The sequence below is a fragment of the Hydra viridissima genome, unplaced genomic scaffold (genome assembly GCF_058129835.1).
Source record: "Hydra viridissima isolate aposymbiotic clone 2 unplaced genomic scaffold, HvirCarnegie_v1 scaffold_7, whole genome shotgun sequence".
Taxonomy (NCBI): Eukaryota; Metazoa; Cnidaria; class Hydrozoa; order Anthoathecata; family Hydridae; genus Hydra; species Hydra viridissima.
The window spans coordinates 5,010,847-5,016,535 of NW_028324306.1; the positions used below are offsets into that span (position 1 = coordinate 5,010,847).

General features: G+C 33.0%; 1 pseudogene; it reads right to left on the bottom strand.

The window, feature by feature from the left end:
- Positions 1-241: 241 nt before the first annotated feature.
- On the bottom strand, positions 242-5,087 carry LOC149885757 (uncharacterized; annotated as a pseudogene).
- Between the last annotated feature and the right edge of the window lie 602 nt (positions 5,088-5,689).

Genomic DNA, 5,689 nt, shown 5'->3' on the forward strand with positions numbered 1-5,689 from the left:
TTTTTTTTTCCCGCTCCCCTAACTTTTTGCTTAATCTTGTGGCACACTATAAAAACATATATGCCTAAAATGAAAGCTGTTCTTGTGAATTAGAGCTCTTGAGATATTACAAAATAAGCCATTTGTAATATTTTTAAAAAAATTTTGTGGCTATGAAAATAGCCGTTTTGACAGGATTATAGTCACTGTCCTGGACTTGTTGACTTATTTTTGTTTCTAGGGCTGCATATTAATGTTAATTTTAAATTCTTCTTCCATTAAAATCAACTACAGAGGATAGCAGTTGCTCTCCATATCGAGTCAAGTATGCTCTTCTTTACGTTTAAATCTAATCCATGTAGGCTTAAATTTAGAATGAATAGCTTCTCCACACTGTTCAGCAAACATGGATAGGCTACAGTTATGGTATTCAACAAAGGGCTGAACATGATACAGCAAAATGTGAAACTTCCAACTTACTGAAATTTTTTCCCCTAGAACCTGTGCAAGGTCTTTGGTAGATAGGAAGGAGTTTTTTAATTTAGCAAAATGCTTGCTTAAAATCTGACTAAAGAGTTCGACCAAAACAAAAATCCTTTACTATTCTAAAGTCTTTCATGCACTGAACTATAGTTCTAAGTTTAGGAACCTAAGGTGTAACAACTTTAGTTGGAATTATTTCCATTCCAACCTCTACCTTGGTATCTTTTCTGAAGAATATTTTTAGTCTTCAGCCAGTCATCAAATTCATGCCAAGTATCCATAAGCAGACATCCTAAAGTAGATACAACCCCAATCAAAAGATGCAATTCAGGAGGTGGTATTAAATGCTGGATTAGAATATCTGGATTCTCCTCTAGGTAGAGAATCCTTGGATATATCACATTCATATAATGTTGCATGTTAGATTTCTTGGAGTTATTTTCCATAACATATTTTTCATACCAATAATCTAGACTCCCAAAAGTTCTTAGTTTTCCACATTTTTCATTTCTCAACCCTTCACATCTCTTTTTCCTGCATCGCCTGACAGACCAAACACAGCGTTAGCACACTTTAAATCAAATGCTGCAAAAAACTTGACATCTTGCAAATTGAGTTTTTCTTATACTATTCTTAATTTATGGTTTGTATCAGGAATATTTTCAACTATTGCAAGAATTTGACAACGCTGAACACCACTATTCATGTAAGTTGCAGACTTTGTACTTTCATTTGCACCAAAGACATTGATTATAACTCTCAAAAAAGATTCTCCACCATCCATAGAAATTTGTACAAATGCTGAATGAAGGTTAGAGCATGTTGATTTATCGAATGCAGTATGAAAATGATGTCTTTTGAACATACACAAAATCCTTTGAAACTTTTCCATCTTCACTGTCTAGGAAACCTATCTGCAAAAATATTTAAATAATGTCATTGTTTGTTTCCACACTGAAAAATAGCCTTCACATTCAACGATTCGTTAAAGCATCTCCAGATTGGGAAAACTTAGGGATTAAAGCGTTAACACAAAAAAATTAAACATATATTACACAAAAAAGATAACAACAATTTCTAATTTATATATTAGTCAATTTAATGTTAGCTGCACTTAATTTTACTAAGAAAATTACTTTACTTATAATCGTTACGCATTATATAGTTACAATATTTGTATGTGTAGCCATCACAAATTCATGGTGGAGGATCTCTTTCTCTTTACTTATAAAATATATCCATACAAAATGTTAGCACATTCTGAAAGTGCACTTTTGTGATTAATACATATAAATTACCTTTCTACATAATAAAAATGTAATATGGATTCCTCTAGATAATTCAATTTGCCGAAGTTATTAGGTTCTACAGCAGTCTTATTCCCTAATCCTTTCCAAAGAGAAGATATTAACTGTTTGGTTTCGTTAATAGAAAGTTCCAATGTTACTTGAAGTTCTTTTATAACCTGTAAAGATACTTGTCTTACTGTTCTTCAATTTGCCTTGTTAGCAGGACATCCAACAGTTACAACCAATGGGTTTCCACCAGTTGATAAAGAAAAAGTTACCCCTTTTAGAATGCAGTCAGCTTTCATCTTATCTTTTAATAAACCTGAAGCAACTTGTTCAGCTTGAATGCTTACCAAACTCTTGGCAAGAGTGATCAAGTTTGTTACAGCAACTGAAGAAGAACAGTTGTAGGTAGGGAAAGGAAAACCGGTTTCCGGTTTCCGGAAACCGTAAAATTTTAGGAAATCGAAAACCGAAAATGTTATTTTCAAAACCGGTTTTTGGATATACAATACAATCTTTCTAATTCGAACTTTATGGGGAAAAATAAAAGTTTGAATTAGAGAGATTTTCGAATTATAGAAAGTTGAGTCTTCTTCGGAGCATTTTACGGTGACTTTACATTTAATCGAATTATGGAGATTTTCGAACTAAAGAGATTCGAATTAAAGAGATTATATTGTATATCTTTTGTACAAAATTTATTAGGTTATTTGGCAACTCTAAACCACTTTTCTTGATGTGAAGTTGTTCAAGAAAATAAATGAAAACATTCAATTTACTTCCACTTGAACTTTAACAGTAAGTTACTGCAATTTGTGAAGTAAAAAAGTGAAACAAATTTTCACAAAAACGAAAATGTCGTTTTCTGAAGTCCACAAGGATAACTCATCAGTTTGGAAGCACTTTTTGCACTCAAAAGAACTTGAATTGGCCAAGTGCAAGCTCTGCGACCAAGAAATTAAGTGCAAAGGAGGAACCACAAGCTCCATGAGGAACCATCTGAGGACAAAGTACAACATCACATTTGCTGCAGTTGTTTCTCCTGAGAGGAAACTCGAAGTCATCAAACCCATTGATTCGTTTTTTAAGACAACGGACCCTGTTGATATTGTTTTGTCTGAGCTTATTTCATGTGATGGGCTGCCCTTTCGTGTTTTCTCAACTAATCAACGTTTGAGAAAAGCTCTAGAGAAAGGGGGATACAAATTGCCCAAAGATGCTAAATCGATTAAGGCTCTGCTGATGAAACATTATGAAGATATCAAGAAAACATATCAGCAGCATTTTGCAGAAAAGAAACTTGTTAGCCACAAATTTAGCTTAAATCTTGATGAGTATACTTCATCCAGAAACAGAAAATATATGAAAATGAATGTTCATATGGAAAGTGATTGTTGGAACCTTGGAATGATCAGGGTACATGGGTCTATGCCAGCAGAGAAATTTTGTGTAACTGTTGACGAGAAACTGAAAGAATTTGGGTTACGTTTTGCCTGTGATAATGTTGCAGTAACCACAGACGAAGCTGCTGTAATGAAAAAGTTTGGTAGCTCAATTTTACCAGACCATCAGCTCTGCTTCGCACATGGAATCCACTTGGCTGTCTGTGATGTTCCACATAGGCAATCTAGGAAAGAAGATAATGGAACACCTAAGCAAGTCACTATTCTAGAAGAGGACCAAGAAGATGATGACAGCGATGAGGAAGGAAGATTAGAAGTTTCAGCAGAAGCAGGTGCATCAGCTCTTCCAATGATCAGAGAGGATGTCACAGGATTCATCAACAAGGTTAGAAAATGTGTCAGATTGTTTCAAAAGTCTCCAGTTAAAAATGACATGATTCTGCAAAAGCATATCCAGTCTGAGTTTGGAAAGGAGCTGCAGCTAATCTTAGACTCTAAGACACGTTGGAACAGCTTACTAGATATGGTATCAAGATTTGTTACTCTTAAGAAATGTATTCAAATATCACTGATTGAGTTATGAAGCTTATTATGATTTCTGAGTCTGAATTTACCACCTTACAAAATCTAGTAATTGCTTTAGAACCAATAAAGGTTGGTGCTGAAGCACTTTGCAGAAGAGATTCGAACTTGCTCTCATCTGATGGCATTCTGTTGAATGAACTTGCTCTCATCTGATGGCATTCTGTTGATGAAGTTCATTTTCAAGCCGCTAAAAAGCCAGAAAAACACCTTTAGTCAAGAGCTAGTTGACTCATTTACTAAAAGAGTCACTGAAAGGAGGAATGCTATATTAGTAAACTTAGTTAAATATCTGAATAATCCTGATGTAATTAATGGAGCAACTCATGACATTTTCGAAAATTCCATGCCAAGGAGAAATACATTTGCTACTACTGTATCAAGTTTGTTTAATCGTTTGTTTGAGCAAAAGAGAAGTGAGTCTATAGATGAGGAAAACTTGTCAGATAATGAAACTAGTCAGGAACAAGTACAGCAATTTACTTCCTTGTCAGAAGAGCTCGAGTTCTCCATTAGAGAGACAGTCAATGGGAATTCACCAAAGAAACAAAAAATAGAATCAATTTCCAAACTAATGCTCAAGGAAATGGCAGTATTTGAGCTATATATATTTATGTTTTTGCTGCTATTGTTCCCCTGAAATATATATAATAAAAATATACACTTGAAAACCGGAAAACCGGTTTTTAAAACATTGAAAACCGTGGTTTATTCGAAAAACCAGTTTTAGAAAAAACAAAAATATTTCCTTTCTCTAGTTGTGGGTGTATCCAGGTGCTAACATTGAAAAACATTTTCCATAAAGCTTTAAGTTATCTGGTGAAGAAGATATGATTTGTTCTGTTTCACTACTTTGGAGCATTGAAGCTGAATTCCTGGTCAGCATTTTCCACTCAACTTTCAAAAGTGGTCTTTAAATACATAATTATATAAAGATATATGCTTCATTACAATGAATGATTTAACATAAATAATGGTATAGTGTTTTAAATAAAAAGGAAAAAAGAAAAACACGAAATTTTTTAAAGATTAAAAGGCTTACTTTATAATAACACTTTAAATAAATGAATGAGTTTAAAAAATATCTTTATTTTTTAAATATGAGAATTACCTTTGATACTCTCTCTCCCCACGAGCCTCTGGGTGTATGTCCCGACTTCATCAAGTAAATGTTTCTTCTACAACTAGAGCAAACTACAGTTGGGTAATTACAAATTTCATGGGAATACCCAGGATATATATACAGCTTCATCAGATCTTCTATTATTGAATTTACAGGGTATAAAGACTTGAACCTCGCTCCAAAAAATTCCCAGCAGCAGCAAAAGGCATTTCGTTCAAAGACAGCAGTCGCACAGTGACTCAAAGTGAAAAAAAAACGGCAAAAATTATATAACCATCGCATTTTAATATGTATTAAATGAATAGTTATTGTTTTTTTTGTCTAAAATTCAATTATGTGATTTTAAGTTATTTTTACGTGCAACAATCAGCAAAACGTGCGCGTATCTAAAAAAACATGCGCGTATGAAATTTTACACGCGCAAGCAGATTTTTTTTTTAATTTTTTCTTTTCGAATCAAGCAATAGTTTGCATAATACATAATTTATTTTTAAATCTCTTTTTAACTCACTCCAACTTGTAATCAGGCGTGATCACACAGTACACTACCATCCAAATTTAAGTCATAATTATTACCGGACCCCTCCCCTTTTGCTAAAAACAACGATTGAAAGAATTTTCAAAAAAAATAATAATAATAATTCAGTCATCAACAAAGAGTATATAATAGAATGCTCTTAGCATAACTATTATAACTATTTTAAATTTTAATTCGTAGAAAATTTAATTTTTTTAAAATTTCTGTCATCAATTGTTATCCTCCTCTTTTGATAAAAACAATGGTAAAAAGAATTATCATTAATAAATAAAAAAAATTCAGACATCAA